Genomic DNA, 21,696 nt, shown 5'->3' on the forward strand with positions numbered 1-21,696 from the left:
AATGCGGAAGCACAGAAGCGACGTCCCGGCAGGGCTTTGCAGGGGAGCGTCAACGAGGGGCACGGTTAAAGTGAGACATTCCCCACGAGCCAGGTAGGACTCGAACCTACAATCTTCTGATCCGAAGTCAGACGCGTTATCCATTACGCTACTGGCCCAATAGACGCGCACAGCCACGGCAGAATGTCGATATGTAATGCCATGGACTTTCACGGAATCAGAATTAAAAAGGTGAACAAGCAGCGAAGATAATCACCAACACTGCTTCACTTCGAAGTTTCCAATTTGTGAAGCAGTGCCTTTCACTGGCAAAGGAGAAACATTTGTCCAGAGCTGCCTGCTTCAGGGTCGCCTCCTTCTCTGCTGGAAGTGCCCATCGTTTTATTCACATTCACGACGCGATTTCATGATCTACTCCAGTGAAAACGTGTCATGGTGTCGTCTAAGCAAGACCCTGGCGAAACTCAGCGAGAGACATCTGCTCATTTCGAGCTCAGGATGTGGAATTAGACGAGCTGCGTGACACCTTTTATTGGCGCCGCCACTTCACTGCAAATTAGCGGCTCAAAACGAGCCGTTGTTAGCATCAGCTTGATTTGTACCTTCCTGCAGTGCATTTGCTAAACAACATCAGATAGATCCCATCCGGCCCAGCTGACTTATCTATTTTCACACTCTGCAGTATTTCTAATATCTCTTCCTTGTGAACCTCAATCTCTTCTAGTCTAGACGCAAGTATCTCTGTATCTTCCTCGCCAACATTTTCATTATCTATAGCGAACTCTGTCGAAAAATATTTATTTAGTGCTTCCTCTATCTCCACTGACTCCACACACGACTTCCCACTATTATCCTTGATTGTCCCAGATTTAACTCTCCGTCATTCTTTTATTCCTGACATACCTATGGAAAGCCTTAGCGTTAACCCTGATCCTATCTGCCAACAACTTCTCATGTCTCCTCCTGGCTCTTCCCAGCTCTCTTTTTAGGTCTTTCCTGAGATCGTTGGAAACCTCGAGCGCTCTAACTGAGTTTTCACGTTTTGTCCTAACATAAGACTTCTTGTTCTTCTTGACCAGGGATTCCACCTTCCTTAGTAAACCACGGCTCACGCGTTCTATATCTTCCTCCCTGCCTGGCAGGTACATACTTATCGAGGACACACAGGAGCTTTTCCTTGAATAAGCTTCACATTTTTAATGTGCTCACCCCCTACAGTTTCCTACCCAACTCTGCGCTTCCTAAATCTTACCTCATTGCATCGTGATTTCCCTTCCACCAGCTGAAACTCTTGCTCCGTGGAGTACACCTATCCCTTTCCATCACGAAAGTAAACCTGAGAGAATTGTGATCGCTGTCTCCACAGTGCTCACCTACTTCCAAATCTAAAACCTGGCCAGGCTCGTTACCCAGTACTAAATCGAAAGTGGCTTCTTCCCTTGAAGGCATGTCTACATACTGTGTCAGGAATCCCTCCCGCACACACTGGACAAAAACTGACCCATCTATCGTACTCGTACTGTCGTGATCTCAGTCAATATTTGGATATTGTCTTGAGTGTTCCAGAGTTTTACATTGTCCCACCGTCCAGATGAAGTTTGTATTGCTCACGTACGGGAGCGATAATTCTTTCAATGTCTCAGATCAATTCCTGTGCCGAGAACATCAGAGTCAATGTCCCTTCCTCTACTCGGACTGACAATTTACACTTCTTCAATCTCCTGTGATTCCATTTCCCAAAGAGTTTCTCAAGATTTCCAAAGCTGGAGCCTAAATTATATGGTTTGCTTCCTAAACATTTTTCCAACTGCCAACTGACAATATGTTCACAGTATCTCTTCACAATCCTCTGGCTTTTCCATGTCCAGGGATGAGAAGTCCCATTTGGTGGAGAGAGTTCCTAGGCTGGTGAGTTTCACTTTGGAACAAAGATGGTTAAGTGGCAATTTCCTGCGGTTGTTCGTAATGATGGGAGACGGAGCGGTGGGGAATGAGCACTCTGACGAGCAAGAGGAAGTGTTGCCAATGACCAGAGTCAGAGAACAGAGGACAAGGGATTAAAGGAATCTAATGAAAAGCAGCACTTCTGCTCAGGGCGTTCAATAACAACTGCAGAAACCCGATGTGTCGAGCAGTGTATCTGGAAAGAGAAACAGAGATAATGTTTTAAATGTGGAGCATTTCTGATGAAGAACTCGAGTTTCTCAAGTCTAATCAAATTACAGGCCTGGTTTGCAAAACGGGCTTTCTGAACTTTGAATTGTTCCAGCAGCAAAGCACGGAAAACGCAGTCAGCAGGATTCGAATCTACGTGGGGAGACCCCAATGGATTTCTAATCCATCGCCTTAACCACTCGGCCATGACTACAGACGGCACTGCGTCCTGAGCACTGACCAAATCAGCCGTGATCTCATTGAAAGCTGCCGCTGACTTGAGTGAAATGTTTCCATCTCCATTCATACCTTTGCTGTCATTTGTAAGGTGCGAGACACCAATGTCAAAGAAGAAAAGCACAAAGTTAGGAAAAGATATTTGCAGCAAAATTGAGTCAAAATTATTTATTGAAAGGAAAATCACACTTGGCAATTTGCTCGATCTCTTTGCGAACATGACCAGCAGAGGTAATCAAGGGAGCTATTGATCTGAGTATTCTTGGACATGAAACAAACAAAGGTTAGTGACATATTCATTTCTTTATTTAGCGAACGAAATGGTCTTTCCTGATGGTTACAATGAAAGAGATGGTTCCCAATAAAAGACAGAGATTAAGTCGCTTGTAGATATACTTCAATGTGATACGATTCACTTTCAGCCCCTAATTACCCCAGAGATGGAGGGGGTGAGTTACTTTTCTTCACTCTTCAATTCCACAGCATGGAGGTACAGATATGAAACCGCCAGAGATGGAGTTCTTGAATTGGGAACCAGCGACACTGAAGGAACTCGGCAGGAGTGAGGACTGCAGATGCTGGAAACCTGATTTTAGATCAGAAAATGCTGGAAAAGCACAGCAGCATCCGAGGAGCAGGAAAGTCGATGTTTCTGTTGCCAGTCTTTCTGCGTTCCGCAAACAATTTTCGTTTTAGGCTCAGATTTCCAGCAACTGCAGCTATTTGTATTATGTTAACATTCATAATGTTTTGGACAAAACCAATGAGCTGCTAGCATCGGAAAATCGGCAGAAGTACTGGTACACCGATATGTTAGCTGAACAATACAACCATTCCATGAGCGGGAATACGATCCTGCCACGGTGCTGAGAGTACCGAATCTTCACAAGTAAATAACAAGACAAGGCGATAGATACTATCGTATTTAGTGTAAATAAAACACCCTTTATGAACATTTTCGTTGCAGATTATTTTCAACTTGTCTTCGTAGATTTACAAAGTGGGAAAAGGCCATTCCGCCTGATCAGAGAGCCATCTATTCCAGTCGCAGTTTCCAACTTTGGCCCAAAGTGTCGTGTGTTCTAATGTTCCCAGGGCAAATGTCAATGACTTTATCCTGTGTTCTTAAATGGCACAGATGTATGACACTTCCACAACGACTTGTCACTCTTTTGAGGAACTCATGCTCATTTTCACCCACAAAGGCACCCCCAAACCGACAGAGGTCTCCGTTGTGGTGAGCTGGAATTTGAAATGGACAATAAGACAAATGCAAGTTTTAAATGCGGAAGCACAGAAGCGACGTCCCGGCAGGGCTTTGCAGGGGAGCGTCAACGAGGGGCACGGTTAAAGTGAGACATTCCCCACGAGCCAGGTAGGACTCGAACCTACAATCTTCTGATCCGAAGTCAGACGCGTTATCCATTACGCTACTGGCCCAATAGACGCGCACAGCCACGGCAGAATGTCGATATGTAATGCCATGGACTTTCACGGAATCAGAATTAAAAAGGTGAACAAGCAGCGAAGATAATCACCAACACTGCTTCACTTCGAAGTTTCCAATTTGTGAAGCAGTGCCTTTCACTGGCAAAGGAGAAACATTTGTCCAGAGCTGCCTGCTTCAGGGTCGCCTCCTTCTCTGCTGGAAGTGCCCATCGTTTTATTCACATTCACGACGCGATTTCATGATCTACTCCAGTGAAAACGTGTCATGGTGTCGTCTAAGCAAGACCCTGCCGAAACTCAGCGAGAGACATCTGCTCATTTCGAGCTCAGGATGTGGAATTAGACGAGCTGCGTGACACCTTTTATTGGCGCCGCCACTTCACTGCAAATTAGCGGCTCAAAACGAGCCGTTGTTAGCATCAGCTTGATTTGTACCTTCCTGCAGTGCATTTGCTAAACAACATCAGATAGATCCCATCCGGCCCAGCTGACTTATCTATTTTCACACTCTGCAGTATTTCTAATATCTCTTCCTTGTGAACCTCAATCTCTTCTAGTCTAGACGCAAGTATCTCTGTATCTTCCTCGCCAACATTTTCATTATCTATAGCGAACTCTGTCGAAAAATATTTATTTAGTGCTTCCTCTATCTCCACTGACTCCACACACGACTTCCCACTATTATCCTTGATTGTCCCAGATTTAACTCTCGTCATTCTTTTATTCCTGACATACCTATGGAAAGCCTTAGCGTTAACCCTGATCCTATCTGCCAACAACTTCTCATGTCTCCTCCTGGCTCTTCCCAGCTCTCTTTTTAGGTCTTTCCTGAGATCGTTGGAAACCTCGAGCGCTCTAACTGAGTTTTCACGTTTTGTCCTAACATAAGACTTCTTGTTCTTCTTGACCAGGGATTCCACCTTCCTTAGTAAACCACGGCTCACGCGTTCTATATCTTCCTCCCTGCCTGGCAGGTACATACTTATCGAGGACACACAAGAGCTTTTCCTTGAATAAGCTTCACATTTTTAATGTGCTCACCCCCTACAGTTTCCTACCCAACTCTGCGCTTCCTAAATCTTACCTCATTGCATCGTGATTTCCCTTCCACCAGCTGAAACTCTTGCTCCGTGGAGTACACCTATCCCTTTCCATCACGAAAGTAAACCTGAGAGAATTGTGATCGCTGTCTCCACAGTGCTCACCTACTTCCAAATCTAAAACCTGGCCAGGCTCGTTACCCAGTACTAAATCGAAAGTGGCTTCTTCCCTTGAAGGCATGTCTACATACTGTGTCAGGAATCCCTCCCGCACACACTGGACAAAAACTGACCCATCTATCGTACTCGTACTGTCGTGATCTCAGTCAATATTTGGATATTGTCTTGAGTGTTCCAGAGTTTTTCATTGTCCCACCGTCCAGATGAAGTTTGTATTGCTCACGTACGGGAGCGATAATTCTTTCAATGTCTCAGATCAATTCCTGTGCCGAGAACATCAGAGTCAATGTCCCTTCCTCTACTCGGACTGACAATTTACACTTCTTCAATCTCCTGTGATTCCATTTCCCAAAGAGTTTCTCAAGATTTCCAAAGCTGGAGCCTAAATTATATGGTTTGCTTCCTAAACATTTTTCCAACTGCCAACTGACAATATGTTCACAGTATCTCTTCACAATCCTCTGGCTTTTCCATGTCCAGGGATGAGAAGTCCCATTTGGTGGAGAGAGTTCCTAGGCTGGTGAGTTTCACTTTGGAACAAAGATGGTTAAGTGGCAATTTCCTGCGGTTGTTTGTAATGATGGGAGACGGAGCGGTGGGGAATGAGCACTCTGACGAGCAAGAGGAAGTGTTGCCAATGACCAGAGTCAGAGAACAGAGGACAAGGGATTAAAGGAATCTAATGAAAAGCAGCACTTCTGCTCAGGGCGTTCAATAACAACTGCAGAAACCCGATGTGTCGAGCAGTGTATCTGGAAAGAGAAACAGAGATAATGTTTTAAATGTGGAGCATTTCTGATGAAGAACTCGAGTTTCTCAAGTCTAATCAAATTACAGGCCTGGTTTGCAAAACGGGCATTCTGAACTTTGAATTGTTCCAGCAGCAAAGCACGAAAAACATAGTCAGCAGGATTCGAATCTACGTGGGGAGACACCAATGGATTTCTAATCCATCACCTTAACCACTCGGCCATGACTACAGACGGCACTGCGTCCTGAGCACTGACCAAATCAGCCGTGATCTCATTGAAAGCTGCCGCTGACTTGAGTGAAATGTTTCCATCTCCATTCATACCTTTGCTGTCATTTGTAAGGTGCGAGACACCAATGTCAAAGAAGAAAAGCACAAAGTTAGGAAAAGATATTTGCAGCAAAATTGAGTCAAAATTATTTATTGAAAGGAAAATCACACTTGGCAATTTGCTCGATCTCTTTGCGAACATGACCAGCAGAGGTAATCAAGGGAGCTATTGATCTGAGTATTCTTGGACATGAAACAAACAAAGGTTAGTGACATATTCATTTCTTTATTTAGCGAACGAAATGGTCTTTCCTGATGGTTACAATGAAAGAGATGGTTCCCAATAAAAGACAGAGATTAAGTCGCTTGTAGATATACTTCAATGTGATACGATTCACTTTCAGCCCCTAATTACCCCAGAGATGGAGGGGGTGAGTTACTTTTCTTCACTCTTCAATTCCACAGCATGGAGGTACAGATATGAAACCGCCAGAGATGGAGTTCTTGAATTGGGAACCAGCGACACTGAAGGAACTCGGCAGGAGTGAGGACTGCAGATGCTGGAAACCTGATTTTAGATCAGAAAATGCTGGAAAAGCACAGCAGCATCCGAGGAGCAGGAAAGTCGATGTTTCTGTTGCCAGTCTTTCTGCGTTCCGCAAACAATTTTCGTTTTAGGCTCAGATTTCCAGCAACTGCAGCTATTTGTATTATGTTAACATTCATAATGTTTTGGACAAAACCAATGACCTGCTAGCATCGGAAAATCGGCAGAAGTACTGGTACACCGATATGTTAGCTGAACAATACAACCATTCCATGAGCGGGAATACGATCCGGGCCACGGTGCTGAGAGTACCGAATCTTCACAAGTAAATAACAAGACAAGGCGATAGATACTATCGTATTTAGTGTAAATAAAACACCCTTTATGAACATTTTCGTTGCAGATTATTTTCAACTTGTCTTCGTAGATTTACAAAGTGGGAAAAGGCCTTTCCGCCTGATCAGAGAGCCATCTATTCCAGTCGCAGTTTCCAACTTTGGCCCAAAGTGTCGTGTGTTCTAATGTTCCCAGGGCAAATGTCAATGACTTTATCCTGTGTTCTTAAATGGCACAGATGTATGACACTTCCACAACGACTTGTCACTCTTTTGAGGAACTCATGCTCATTTTCACCCACAAAGGCACCCCCAAACCGACAGAGGTCTCCGTTGTGGTGAGCTGGAATTTGAAATGGACAATAAGACAAATGCAAGTTTTAAATGCGGAAGCACAGAAGCGACGTCCCGGCAGGGCTTTGCAGGGGAGCGTCAACGAGGGGCACGGTTAAAGTGAGACATTCCCCACGAGCCAGGTAGGACTCGAACCTACAATCTTCTGATCCGAAGTCAGACGCGTTATCCATTACGCTACTGGCCCAATAGACGCGCACAGCCACGGCAGAATGTCGATATGTAATGCCATGGACTTTCACGGAATCAGAATTAAAAAGGTGAACAAGCAGCGAAGATAATCACCAACACTGCTTCACTTCGAAGTTTCCAATTTGTGAAGCAGTGCCTTTCACTGGCAAAGGAGAAACATTTGTCCAGAGCTGCCTGCTTCAGGGTCGCCTCCTTCTCTGCTGGAAGTGCCCATCGTTTTATTCACATTCACGACGCGATTTCATGATCTACTCCAGTGAAAACGTGTCATGGTGTCGTCTAAGCAAGACCCTGGCGAAACTCAGCGAGAGACATCTGCTCATTTCGAGCTCAGGATGTGGAATTAGACGAGCTGCGTGACACCTTTTATTGGCGCCGCCACTTCACTGCAAATTAGCGGCTCAAAACGAGCCGTTGTTAGCATCAGCTTGATTTGTACCTTCCTGCAGTGCATTTGCTAAACAACATCAGATAGATCCCATCCGGCCCAGCTGACTTATCTATTTTCACACTCTGCAGTATTTCTAATATCTCTTCCTTGTGAACCTCAATCTCTTCTAGTCTAGACGCAAGTATCTCTGTATCTTCCTCGCCAACATTTTCATTATCTATAGCGAACTCTGTCGAAAAATATTTATTTAGTGCTTCCTCTATCTCCACTGACTCCACACACGACTTCCCACTATTATCCTTGATTGTCCCAGATTTAACTCTCCGTCATTCTTTTATTCCTGACATACCTATGGAAAGCCTTAGCGTTAACCCTGATCCTATCTGCCAACAACTTCTCATGTCTCCTCCTGGCTCTTCCCAGCTCTCTTTTTAGGTCTTTCCTGAGATCGTTGGAAACCTCGAGCGCTCTAACTGAGTTTTCACGTTTTGTCCTAACATAAGACTTCTTGTTCTTCTTGACCAGGGATTCCACCTTCCTTAGTAAACCACGGCTCACGCGTTCTATATCTTCCTCCCTGCCTGGCAGGTACATACTTATCGAGGACACACAGGAGCTTTTCCTTGAATAAGCTTCACATTTTTAATGTGCTCACCCCCTACAGTTTCCTACCCAACTCTGCGCTTCCTAAATCTTACCTCATTGCATCGTGATTTCCCTTCCACCAGCTGAAACTCTTGCTCCGTGGAGTACACCTATCCCTTTCCATCACGAAAGTAAACCTGAGAGAATTGTGATCGCTGTCTCCACAGTGCTCACCTACTTCCAAATCTAAAACCTGGCCAGGCTCGTTACCCAGTACTAAATCGAAAGTGGCTTCTTCCCTTGAAGGCATGTCTACATACTGTGTCAGGAATCCCTCCCGCACACACTGGACAAAAACTGACCCATCTATCGTACTCGTACTGTCGTGATCTCAGTCAATATTTGGATATTGTCTTGAGTGTTCCAGAGTTTTACATTGTCCCACCGTCCAGATGAAGTTTGTATTGCTCACGTACGGGAGCGATAATTCTTTCAATGTCTCAGATCAATTCCTGTGCCGAGAACATCAGAGTCAATGTCCCTTCCTCTACTCGGACTGACAATTTACACTTCTTCAATCTCCTGTGATTCCATTTCCCAAAGAGTTTCTCAAGATTTCCAAAGCTGGAGCCTAAATTATATGGTTTGCTTCCTAAACATTTTTCCAACTGCCAACTGACAATATGTTCACAGTATCTCTTCACAATCCTCTGGCTTTTCCATGTCCAGGGATGAGAAGTCCCATTTGGTGGAGAGAGTTCCTAGGCTGGTGAGTTTCACTTTGGAACAAAGATGGTTAAGTGGCAATTTCCTGCGGTTGTTCGTAATGATGGGAGACGGAGCGGTGGGGAATGAGCACTCTGACGAGCAAGAGGAAGTGTTGCCAATGACCAGAGTCAGAGAACAGAGGACAAGGGATTAAAGGAATCTAATGAAAAGCAGCACTTCTGCTCAGGGCGTTCAATAACAACTGCAGAAACCCGATGTGTCGAGCAGTGTATCTGGAAAGAGAAACAGAGATAATGTTTTAAATGTGGAGCATTTCTGATGAAGAACTCGAGTTTCTCAAGTCTAATCAAATTACAGGCCTGGTTTGCAAAACGGGCTTTCTGAACTTTGAATTGTTCCAGCAGCAAAGCACGGAAAACGTAGTCAGCAGGATTCGAATCTACGTGGGGAGACCCCAATGGATTTCTAATCCATCGCCTTAACCACTCGGCCATGACTACAGACGGCACTGCGTCCTGAGCACTGACCAAATCAGCCGTGATCTCATTGAAAGCTGCCGCTGACTTGAGTGAAATGTTTCCATCTCCATTCATACCTTTGCTGTCATTTGTAAGGTGCGAGACACCAATGTCAAAGAAGAAAAGCACAAAGTTAGGAAAAGATATTTGCAGCAAAATTGAGTCAAAATTATTTATTGAAAGGAAAATCACACTTGGCAATTTGCTCGATCTCTTTGCGAACATGACCAGCAGAGGTAATCAAGGGAGCTATTGATCTGAGTATTCTTGGACATGAAACAAACAAAGGTTAGTGACATATTCATTTCTTTATTTAGCGAACGAAATGGTCTTTCCTGATGGTTACAATGAAAGAGATGGTTCCCAATAAAAGACAGAGATTAAGTCGCTTGTAGATATACTTCAATGTGATACGATTCACTTTCAGCCCCTAATTACCCCAGAGATGGAGGGGGTGAGTTACTTTTCTTCACTCTTCAATTCCACAGCATGGAGGTACAGATATGAAACCGCCAGAGATGGAGTTCTTGAATTGGGAACCAGCGACACTGAAGGAACTCGGCAGGAGTGAGGACTGCAGATGCTGGAAACCTGATTTTAGATCAGAAAATGCTGGAAAAGCACAGCAGCATCCGAGGAGCAGGAAAGTCGATGTTTCTGTTGCCAGTCTTTCTGCGTTCCGCAAACAATTTTCGTTTTAGGCTCAGATTTCCAGCAACTGCAGCTATTTGTATTATGTTAACATTCATAATGTTTTGGACAAAACCAATGAGCTGCTAGCATCGGAAAATCGGCAGAAGTACTGGTACACCGATATGTTAGCTGAACAATACAACCATTCCATGAGCGGGAATACGATCCTGCCACGGTGCTGAGAGTACCGAATCTTCACAAGTAAATAACAAGACAAGGCGATAGATACTATCGTATTTAGTGTAAATAAAACACCCTTTATGAACATTTTCGTTGCAGATTATTTTCAACTTGTCTTCGTAGATTTACAAAGTGGGAAAAGGCCATTCCGCCTGATCAGAGAGCCATCTATTCCAGTCGCAGTTTCCAACTTTGGCCCAAAGTGTCGTGTGTTCTAATGTTCCCAGGGCAAATGTCAATGACTTTATCCTGTGTTCTTAAATGGCACAGATGTATGACACTTCCACAACGACTTGTCACTCTTTTGAGGAACTCATGCTCATTTTCACCCACAAAGGCACCCCCAAACCGACAGAGGTCTCCGTTGTGGTGAGCTGGAATTTGAAATGGACAATAAGACAAATGCAAGTTTTAAATGCGGAAGCACAGAAGCGACGTCCCGGCAGGGCTTTGCAGGGGAGCGTCAACGAGGGGCACGGTTAAAGTGAGACATTCCCCACGAGCCAGGTAGGACTCGAACCTACAATCTTCTGATCCGAAGTCAGACGCGTTATCCATTACGCTACTGGCCCAATAGACGCGCACAGCCACGGCAGAATGTCGATATGTAATGCCATGGACTTTCACGGAATCAGAATTAAAAAGGTGAACAAGCAGCGAAGATAATCACCAACACTGCTTCACTTCGAAGTTTCCAATTTGTGAAGCAGTGCCTTTCACTGGCAAAGGAGAAACATTTGTCCAGAGCTGCCTGCTTCAGGGTCGCCTCCTTCTCTGCTGGAAGTGCCCATCGTTTTATTCACATTCACGACGCGATTTCATGATCTACTCCAGTGAAAACGTGTCATGGTGTCGTCTAAGCAAGACCCTGCCGAAACTCAGCGAGAGACATCTGCTCATTTCGAGCTCAGGATGTGGAATTAGACGAGCTGCGTGACACCTTTTATTGGCGCCGCCACTTCACTGCAAATTAGCGGCTCAAAACGAGCCGTTGTTAGCATCAGCTTGATTTGTACCTTCCTGCAGTGCATTTGCTAAACAACATCAGATAGATCCCATCCGGCCCAGCTGACTTATCTATTTTCACACTCTGCAGTATTTCTAATATCTCTTCCTTGTGAACCTCAATCTCTTCTAGTCTAGACGCAAGTATCTCTGTATCTTCCTCGCCAACATTTTCATTATCTATAGCGAACTCTGTCGAAAAATATTTATTTAGTGCTTCCTCTATCTCCACTGACTCCACACACGACTTCCCACTATTATCCTTGATTGTCCCAGATTTAACTCTCGTCATTCTTTTATTCCTGACATACCTATGGAAAGCCTTAGCGTTAACCCTGATCCTATCTGCCAACAACTTCTCATGTCTCCTCCTGGCTCTTCCCAGCTCTCTTTTTAGGTCTTTCCTGAGATCGTTGGAAACCTCGAGCGCTCTAACTGAGTTTTCACGTTTTGTCCTAACATAAGACTTCTTGTTCTTCTTGACCAGGGATTCCACCTTCCTTAGTAAACCACGGCTCACGCGTTCTATATCTTCCTCCCTGCCTGGCAGGTACATACTTATCGAGGACACACAGGAGCTTTTCCTTGAATAAGCTTCACATTTTTAATGTGCTCACCCCCTACAGTTTCCTACCCAACTCTGCGCTTCCTAAATCTTACCTCATTGCATCGTGATTTCCCTTCCACCAGCTGAAACTCTTGCTCCGTGGAGTACACCTATCCCTTTCCATCACGAAAGTAAACCTGAGAGAATTGTGATCGCTGTCTCCACAGTGCTCACCTACTTCCAAATCTAAAACCTGGCCAGGCTCGTTACCCAGTACTAAATCGAAAGTGGCTTCTTCCCTTGAAGGCATGTCTACATACTGTGTCAGGAATCCCTCCCGCACACACTGGACAAAAACTGACCCATCTATCGTACTCGTACTGTCGTGATCTCAGTCAATATTTGGATATTGTCTTGAGTGTTCCAGAGTTTTTCATTGTCCCACCGTCCAGATGAAGTTTGTATTGCTCACGTACGGGAGCGATAATTCTTTCAATGTCTCAGATCAATTCCTGTGCCGAGAACATCAGAGTCAATGTCCCTTCCTCTACTCGGACTGACAATTTACACTTCTTCAATCTCCTGTGATTCCATTTCCCAAAGAGTTTCTCAAGATTTCCAAAGCTGGAGCCTAAATTATATGGTTTGCTTCCTAAACATTTTTCCAACTGCCAACTGACAATATGTTCACAGTATCTCTTCACAATCCTCTGGCTTTTCCATGTCCAGGGATGAGAAGTCCCATTTGGTGGAGAGAGTTCCTAGGCTGGTGAGTTTCACTTTGGAACAAAGATGGTTAAGTGGCAATTTCCTGCGGTTGTTTGTAATGATGGGAGACGGAGCGGTGGGGAATGAGCACTCTGACGAGCAAGAGGAAGTGTTGCCAATGACCAGAGTCAGAGAACAGAGGACAAGGGATTAAAGGAATCTAATGAAAAGCAGCACTTCTGCTCAGGGCGTTCAATAACAACTGCAGAAACCCGATGTGTCGAGCAGTGTATCTGGAAAGAGAAACAGAGATAATGTTTTAAATGTGGAGCATTTCTGATGAAGAACTCGAGTTTCTCAAGTCTAATCAAATTACAGGCCTGGTTTGCAAAACGGGCATTCTGAACTTTGAATTGTTCCAGCAGCAAAGCACGGAAAACATAGTCAGCAGGATTCGAATCTACGTGGGGAGACACCAATGGATTTCTAATCCATCACCTTAACCACTCGGCCATGACTACAGACGGCACTGCGTCCTGAGCACTGACCAAATCAGCCGTGATCTCATTGAAAGCTGCCGCTGACTTGAGTGAAATGTTTCCATCTCCATTCATACCTTTGCTGTCATTTGTAAGGTGCGAGACACCAATGTCAAAGAAGAAAAGCACAAAGTTAGGAAAAGATATTTGCAGCAAAATTGAGTCAAAATTATTTATTGAAAGGAAAATCACACTTGGCAATTTGCTCGATCTCTTTGCGAACATGACCAGCAGAGGTAATCAAGGGAGCTATTGATCTGAGTATTCTTGGACATGAAACAAACAAAGGTTAGTGACATATTCATTTCTTTATTTAGCGAACGAAATGGTCTTTCCTGATGGTTACAATGAAAGAGATGGTTCCCAATAAAAGACAGAGATTAAGTCGCTTGTAGATATACTTCAATGTGATACGATTCACTTTCAGCCCCTAATTACCCCAGAGATGGAGGGGGTGAGTTACTTTTCTTCACTCTTCAATTCCACAGCATGGAGGTACAGATATGAAACCGCCAGAGATGGAGTTCTTGAATTGGGAACCAGCGACACTGAAGGAACTCGGCAGGAGTGAGGACTGCAGATGCTGGAAACCTGATTTTAGATCAGAAAATGCTGGAAAAGCACAGCAGCATCCGAGGAGCAGGAAAGTCGATGTTTCTGTTGCCAGTCTTTCTGCGTTCCGCAAACAATTTTCGTTTTAGGCTCAGATTTCCAGCAACTGCAGCTATTTGTATTATGTTAACATTCATAATGTTTTGGACAAAACCAATGACCTGCTAGCATCGGAAAATCGGCAGAAGTACTGGTACACCGATATGTTAGCTGAACAATACAACCATTCCATGAGCGGGAATACGATCCGGGCCACGGTGCTGAGAGTACCGAATCTTCACAAGTAAATAACAAGACAAGGCGATAGATACTATCGTATTTAGTGTAAATAAAACACCCTTTATGAACATTTTCGTTGCAGATTATTTTCAACTTGTCTTCGTAGATTTACAAAGTGGGAAAAGGCCTTTCCGCCTGATCAGAGAGCCATCAATTCCAGTCGCAGTTTCCAACTTTGGCCCAAAGTGTCGTGTGTTCTAATGTTCCCAGGGCAAATGTCAATGACTTTATCCTGTGTTCTTAAATGGCACAGATGTATGACACTTCCACAACGACTTGTCACTCTTTTGAGGAACTCATGCTCATTTTCACCCACAAAGGCACCCCCAAACCGACAGAGGTCTCCGTTGTGGTGAGCTGGAATTTGAAATGGACAATAAGACAAATGCAAGTTTTAAATGCGGAAGCACAGAAGCGACGTCCCGGCAGGGCTTTGCAGGGGAGCGTCAACGAGGGGCACGGTTAAAGTGAGACATTCCCCACGAGCCAGGTAGGACTCGAACCTACAATCTTCTGATCCGAAGTCAGACGCGTTATCCATTACGCTACTGGCCCAATAGACGCGCACAGCCACGGCAGAATGTCGATATGTAATGCCATGGACTTTCACGGAATCAGAATTAAAAAGGTGAACAAGCAGCGAAGATAATCACCAACACTGCTTCACTTCGAAGTTTCCAATTTGTGAAGCAGTGCCTTTCACTGGCAAAGGAGAAACATTTGTCCAGAGCTGCCTGCTTCAGGGTCGCCTCCTTCTCTGCTGGAAGTGCCCATCGTTTTATTCACATTCACGACGCGATTTCATGATCTACTCCAGTGAAAACGTGTCATGGTGTCGTCTAAGCAAGACCCTGCCGAAACTCAGCGAGAGACATCTGCTCATTTCGAGCTCAGGATGTGGAATTAGACGAGCTGCGTGACACCTTTTATTGGCGCCGCCACTTCACTGCAAATTAGCGGCTCAAAACGAGCCGTTGTTAGCATCAGCTTGATTTGTACCTTCCTGCAGTGCATTTGCTAAACAACATCAGATAGATCCCATCCGGCCCAGCTGACTTATCCATTTTCACACTCTGCAGTATTTCTAATATCTCTTTCTTGTGAACCTCAATCTCTTCTAGTCTAGACGCAAGTATCTCTGTATCTTCCTCGCCAACATTTTCATTATCTATAGCGAACTCTGTCGAAAAATTTTTATTTAGTGCTTCCTCTATCTCCACTGACTCCACACACGACTTCCCACTATTATCCTTGATTGTCCCAGATTTAACTCTCCGTCATTCTTTTATTCCTGACATACCTATGGAAAGCCTTAGCGTTAACCCTGATCCTATCTGCCAACAACTTCTCATGTCTCCTCCTGGCTCTTCCCAGCTCTCTTTTTAGGTCTTTCCTGAGATCGTTGGAAACCTCGAGCGCTCTAACTGAGTTTTCACGTTTTGTCCTAACATAAGACTTCTTGTTCTTCTTGACCAGGGATTCCACCTTCCTTAGTAAACCACGGCTCACGCGTTCTATATCTTCCTCCCTGCCTGGCAGGTACATACTTATCGAGGACACACAGGAGCTTTTCCTTGAATAAGCTTCACATTTTTAATGTGCTCACCCCCTACAGTTTCCTACCCAACTCTGCGCTTCCTAAATCTTACCTCATTGCATCGTGATTTCCCTTCCACCAGCTGAAACTCTTGCTCCGTGGAGTACACCTATCCCTTTCCATCACGAAAGTAAACCTGAGAGAATTGTGATCGCTGTCTCCACAGTGCTCACCTACTTCCAAATCTAAAACCTGGCCAGGCTCGTTACCCAGTACTAAATCGAAAGTGGCTTCTTCCCTTGAAGGCATGTCTACATACTGTGTCAGGAATCCCTCCCGCACACACTGGACAAAAACTGACCCATCTATCGTACTCGTACTGTCGTGATCTCAGTCAATATTTGGATATTGTCTTGAGTGTTCCAGAGTTTTACATTGTCCCACCGTCCAGATGAAGTTTGTATTGCTCACGTACGGGAGCGATAATTCTTTCAATGTCTCAGATCAATTCCTGTGCCGAGAACATCAGAGTCAATGTCCCTTCCTCTACTCGGACTGACAATTTACACTTCTTCAATCTCCTGTGATTCCATTTCCCAAAGAGTTTCTCAAGATTTCCAAAGCTGGAGCCTAAATTATATGGTTTGCTTCCTAAACATTTTTCCAACTGCCAACTGACAATATGTTCACAGTATCTCTTCACAATCCTCTGGCTTTTCCATGTCCAGGGATGAGAAGTCCCATTTGGTGGAGAGAGTTCCTAGGCTGGTGAGTTTCACTTTGGAACAAAGATGGTTAAGTGGCAATTTCCTGCGGTTGTTCGTAATGATGGGAGACGGAGCGGTGGGGAATGAGCACTCTGACGAGCAAGAGGAAGTGTTGCCAATGACCAGAGTCAGAGAACAGAGGACAAGGGATTAAAGGAATCTAATGAAAAGCAGCACTTCTGCTCAGGGCGTTCAATAACAACTGCAGAAACCCGATGTGTCGAGCAGTGTATCTGGAAAGAGAAACAGAGATAATGTTTTAAATGTGGAGCATTTCTGATGAAGAACTCGAGTTTCTCAAGTCTAATCAAATTACAGGCCTGGTTTGCAAAACGGGCTTTCTGAACTTTGAATTGTTCCAGCAGCAAAGCACGGAAAACGTAGTCAGCAGGATTCGAATCTACGTGGGGAGACCCCAATGGATTTCTAATCCATCGCCTTAACCACTCGGCCATGACTACAGACGGCACTGCGTCCTGAGCACTGACCAAATCAGCCGTGATCTCATTGAAAGCTGCCGCTGACTTGAGTGAAATGTTTCCATCTCCATTCATACCTTTGCTGTCATTTGTAAGGTGCGAGACACCAATGTCAAAGAAGAAAAGCACAAAGTTAGGAAAAGATATTTGCAGCAAAATTGAGTCAAAATTATTTATTGAAAGGAAAATCACACTTGGCAATTTGCTCGATCTCTTTGCGAACATGACCAGCAGAGGTAATCAAGGGAGCTATTGATCTGAGTATTCTTGGACATGAAACAAACAAAGGTTAGTGACATATTCATTTCTTTATTTAGCGAACGAAATGGTCTTTCCTGATGGTTACAATGAAAGAGATGGTTCCCAATAAAAGACAGAGATTAAGTCGCTTGTAGATATACTTCAATGTGATACGATTCACTTTCAGCCCCTAATTACCCCAGAGATGGAGGGGGTGAGTTACTTTTCTTCACTCTTCAATTCCACAGCATGGAGGTACAGATATGAAACCGCCAGAGATGGAGTTCTTGAATTGGGAACCAGCGACACTGAAGGAACTCGGCAGGAGTGAGGACTGCAGATGCTGGAAACCTGATTTTAGATCAGAAAATGCTGGAAAAGCACAGCAGCATCCGAGGAGCAGGAAAGTCGATGTTTCTGTTGCCAGTCTTTCTGCGTTCCGCAAACAATTTTCGTTTTAGGCTCAGATTTCCAGCAACTGCAGCTATTTGTATTATGTTAACATTCATAATGTTTTGGACAAAACCAATGAGCTGCTAGCATCGGAAAATCGGCAGAAGTACTGGTACACCGATATGTTAGCTGAACAATACAACCATTCCATGAGCGGGAATACGATCCGGGCCACGGTGCTGAGAGTACCGAATCTTCACAAGTAAATAACAAGACAAGGCGATAGATACTATCGTATTTAGTGTAAATAAAACACCCTTTATGAACATTTTCGTTGCAGATTATTTTCAACTTGTCTTCGTAGATTTACAAAGTGGGAAAAGGCCATTCCGCCTGATCAGAGAGCCATCTATTCCAGTCGCAGTTTCCAACTTTGGCCCAAAGTGTCGTGTGTTCTAATGTTCCCAGGGCAAATGTCAATGACTTTATCCTGTGTTCTTAAATGGCACAGATGTATGACACTTCCACAACGACTTGTCACTCTTTTGAGGAACTCATGCTCATTTTCACCCACAAAGGCACCCCCAAACCGACAGAGGTCTCCGTTGTGGTGAGCTGGAATTTGAAATGGACAATAAGACAAATGCAAGTTTTAAATGCGGAAGCACAGAAGCGACGTCCCGGCAGGGCTTTGCAGGGGAGCGTCAACGAGGGGCACGGTTAAAGTGAGACATTCCCCACGAGCCAGGTAGGACTCGAACCTACAATCTTCTGATCCGAAGTCAGACGCGTTATCCATTACGCTACTGGTCCAATAGACGCGCACAGCCACGGCAGAATGTCGATATGTAATGCCATGGACTTTCACGGAATCAGAATTAAAAAGGTGAACAAGCAGCGAAGATAATCACCAACACTGCTTCACTTCGAAGTTTCCAATTTGTGAAGCAGTGCCTTTCACTGGCAAAGGAGAAACATTTGTCCAGAGCTGCCTGCTTCAGGGTCGCCTCCTTCTCTGCTGGAAGTGCCCATCGTTTTATTCACATTCACGACGCGATTTCATGATCTACTCCAGTGAAAACGTGTCATGGTGTCGTCTAAGCAAGACCCTGGCGAAACTCAGCGAGAGACATCTGCTCATTTCGAGCTCAGGATGTGGAATTAGACGAGCTGCGTGACACCTTTTATTGGCGCCGCCACTTCACTGCAAATTAGCGGCTCAAAACGAGCCGTTGTTAGCATCAGCTTGATTTGTACCTTCCTGCAGTGCATTTGCTAAACAACATCAGATAGATCCCATCCGGCCCAGCTGACTTATCTATTTTCACACTCTGCAGTATTTCTAATATCTCTTCCTTGTGAACCTCAATCTCTTCTAGTCTAGACGCAAGTATCTCTGTATCTTCCTCGCCAACATTTTCATTATCTATAGCGAACTCTGTCGAAAAATATTTATTTAGTGCTTCCTCTATCTCCACTGACTCCACACACGACTTCCCACTATTATCCTTGATTGTCCCAGATTTAACTCTCCGTCATTCTTTTATTCCTGACATACCTATGGAAAGCCTTAGCGTTAACCCTGATCCTATCTGCCAACAACTTCTCATGTCTCCTCCTGGCTCTTCCCAGCTCTCTTTTTAGGTCTTTCCTGAGATCGTTGGAAACCTCGAGCGCTCTAACTGAGTTTTCACGTTTTGTCCTAACATAAGACTTCTTGTTCTTCTTGACCAGGGATTCCACCTTCCTTAGTAAACCACGGCTCACGCGTTCTATATCTTCCTCCCTGCCTGGCAGGTACATACTTATCGAGGACACACAGGAGCTTTTCCTTGAATAAGCTTCACATTTTTAATGTGCTCACCCCCTACAGTTTCCTACCCAACTCTGCGCTTCCTAAATCTTACCTCATTGCATCGTGATTTCCCTTCCACCAGCTGAAACTCTTGCTCCGTGGAGTACACCTATCCCTTTCCATCACGAAAGTAAACCTGAGAGAATTGTGATCGCTGTCTCCACAGTGCTCACCTACTTCCAAATCTAAAACCTGGCCAGGCTCGTTACCCAGTACTAAATCGAAAGTGGCTTCTTCCCTTGAAGGCATGTCTACATACTGTGTCAGGAATCCCTCCCGCACACACTGGACAAAAACTGACCCATCTATCGTACTCGTACTGTCGTGATCTCAGTCAATATTTGGATATTGTCTTGAGTGTTCCAGAGTTTTTCATTGTCCCACCGTCCAGATGAAGTTTGTATTGCTCACGTACGGGAGCGATAATTCTTTCAATGTCTCAGATCAATTCCTGTGCCGAGAACATCAGAGTCAATGTCCCTTCCTCTACTCGGACTGACAATTTACACTTCTTCAATCTCCTGTGATTCCATTTCCCAAAGAGTTTCTCAAGATTTCCAAAGCTGGAGCCTAAATTATATGGTTTGCTTCCTAAACATTTTTCCAACTGCCAACTGACAATATGTTCACAGTATCTCTTCACAATCCTCTGGCTTTTCCATGTCCAGGGATGAGAAGTCCCATTTGGTGGAGAGAGTTCCTAGGCTGGTGAGTTTCACTTTGGAACAAAGATGGTTAAGTGGCAATTTCCTGCGGTTGTTCGTAATGATGGGAGACGGAGCGGTGGGGAATGAGCACTCTGACGAGCAAGAGGAAGTGTTGCCAATGACCAGAGTCAGAGAACAGAGGACAAGGGATTAAAGGAATCTAATGAAAAGCAGCACTTCTGCTCAGGGCGTTCAATAACAACTGCAGAAACCCGATGTGTCGAGCAGTGTATCTGGAAAGAGAAACAGAGATAATGTTTTAAATGTGGAGCATTTCTGATGAAGAACTCGAGTTTCTCAAGTCTAATCAAATTACAGGCCTGGTTTGCAAAACGGGCTTTCTGAACTTTGAATTGTTCCAGCAGCAAAGCACGGAAAACGTAGTCAGCAGGATTCGAATCTACGTGGGGAGACCCCAATGGATTTCTAATCCATCGCCTTAACCACTCGGCCATGACTACAGACGGCACTGCGTCCTGAGCACTGACCAAATCAGCCGTGATCTCATTGAAAGCTGCCGCTGACTTGAGTGAAATGTTTCCATCTCCATTCATACCTTTGCTGTCATTTGTAAGGTGCGAGACACCAATGTCAAAGAAGAAAAGCACAAAGTTAGGAAAAGATATTTGCAGCAAAATTGAGTCAAAATTATTTATTGAAAGGAAAATCACACTTGGCAATTTGCTCGATCTCTTTGCGAACATGACCAGCAGAGGTAATCAAGGGAGCTATTGATCTGAGTATTCTTGGACATGAAACAAACAAAGGTTAGTGACATATTCATTTCTTTATTTAGCGAACGAAATGGTCTTTCCTGATGGTTACAATGAAAGAGATGGTTCCCAATAAAAGACAGAGATTAAGTCGCTTGTAGATATACTTCAATGTGATACGATTCACTTTCAGCCCCTAATTACCCCAGAGATGGAGGGGGTGAGTTACTTTTCTTCACTCTTCAATTCCACAGCATGGAGGTACAGATATGAAACCGCCAGAGATGGAGTTCTTGAATTGGGAACCAGCGACACTGAAGGAACTCGGCAGGAGTGAGGACTGCAGATGCTGGAAACCTGATTTTAGATCAGAAAATGCTGGAAAAGCACAGCAGCATCCGAGGAGCAGGAAAGTCGATGTTTCTGTTGCCAGTCTTTCTGCGTTCCGCAAACAATTTTCGTTTTAGGCTCAGATTTCCAGCAACTGCAGCTATTTGTATTATGTTAACATTCATAATGTTTTGGACAAAACCAATGAGCTGCTAGCATCGGAAAATCGGCAGAAGTACTGGTACACCGATATGTTAGCTGAACAATACAACCATTCCATGAGCGGGAATACGATCCGGGCCACGGTGCTGAGAGTACCGAATCTTCACAAGTAAATAACAAGACAAGGCGATAGATACTATCGTATTTAGTGTAAATAA

At 44.5% G+C, this 21,696-nt stretch overlaps 12 non-coding genes across 12 annotated transcripts; all 12 read right to left on the reverse strand.

Annotated features, from left to right (window-relative positions):
* Nucleotides 1–85: 85 nt before the first annotated feature.
* Nucleotides 86–158, reverse strand: trnar-ucg (transfer RNA arginine (anticodon UCG)). Its single transcript has one exon. It is a non-coding gene; the product is annotated as a tRNA-Arg (tRNA).
* Nucleotides 159–2,286: 2,128 nt separating this feature from the next.
* Nucleotides 2,287–2,368, reverse strand: trnas-aga (transfer RNA serine (anticodon AGA)). Its single transcript has one exon. It is a non-coding gene; the product is annotated as a tRNA-Ser (tRNA).
* A 1,390-nt stretch (nucleotides 2,369–3,758) lies between these two features.
* On the reverse strand, nucleotides 3,759–3,831 carry trnar-ucg (transfer RNA arginine (anticodon UCG)). Its single transcript has one exon. It is a non-coding gene; the product is annotated as a tRNA-Arg (tRNA).
* Nucleotides 3,832–5,958: 2,127 nt separating this feature from the next.
* On the reverse strand, nucleotides 5,959–6,040 carry trnas-aga (transfer RNA serine (anticodon AGA)). Its single transcript has one exon. It is a non-coding gene; the product is annotated as a tRNA-Ser (tRNA).
* A 1,391-nt stretch (nucleotides 6,041–7,431) lies between these two features.
* Nucleotides 7,432–7,504, reverse strand: trnar-ucg (transfer RNA arginine (anticodon UCG)). The gene has a single exon. It is a non-coding gene; the product is annotated as a tRNA-Arg (tRNA).
* Nucleotides 7,505–9,632: 2,128 nt separating this feature from the next.
* Nucleotides 9,633–9,714, reverse strand: trnas-aga (transfer RNA serine (anticodon AGA)). The gene has a single exon. It is a non-coding gene; the product is annotated as a tRNA-Ser (tRNA).
* A 1,390-nt stretch (nucleotides 9,715–11,104) lies between these two features.
* On the reverse strand, nucleotides 11,105–11,177 carry trnar-ucg (transfer RNA arginine (anticodon UCG)). Its single transcript has one exon. It is a non-coding gene; the product is annotated as a tRNA-Arg (tRNA).
* Nucleotides 11,178–13,304: 2,127 nt separating this feature from the next.
* On the reverse strand, nucleotides 13,305–13,386 carry trnas-aga (transfer RNA serine (anticodon AGA)). The gene has a single exon. It is a non-coding gene; the product is annotated as a tRNA-Ser (tRNA).
* A 1,391-nt stretch (nucleotides 13,387–14,777) lies between these two features.
* Nucleotides 14,778–14,850, reverse strand: trnar-ucg (transfer RNA arginine (anticodon UCG)). Its single transcript has one exon. It is a non-coding gene; the product is annotated as a tRNA-Arg (tRNA).
* Nucleotides 14,851–16,978: 2,128 nt separating this feature from the next.
* On the reverse strand, nucleotides 16,979–17,060 carry trnas-aga (transfer RNA serine (anticodon AGA)). The gene has a single exon. It is a non-coding gene; the product is annotated as a tRNA-Ser (tRNA).
* Nucleotides 17,061–18,451: 1,391 nt separating this feature from the next.
* trnar-ucg (transfer RNA arginine (anticodon UCG)) lies at nucleotides 18,452–18,524 on the reverse strand. The gene has a single exon. It is a non-coding gene; the product is annotated as a tRNA-Arg (tRNA).
* A 2,128-nt stretch (nucleotides 18,525–20,652) lies between these two features.
* trnas-aga (transfer RNA serine (anticodon AGA)) lies at nucleotides 20,653–20,734 on the reverse strand. The gene has a single exon. It is a non-coding gene; the product is annotated as a tRNA-Ser (tRNA).
* Between the last annotated feature and the right edge of the window lie 962 nt (nucleotides 20,735–21,696).

The sequence above is a fragment of the Chiloscyllium punctatum genome, chromosome 13, assembly GCF_047496795.1.
Source record: "Chiloscyllium punctatum isolate Juve2018m chromosome 13, sChiPun1.3, whole genome shotgun sequence".
Classification (NCBI taxonomy): domain Eukaryota; kingdom Metazoa; phylum Chordata; class Chondrichthyes; order Orectolobiformes; family Hemiscylliidae; genus Chiloscyllium; species Chiloscyllium punctatum.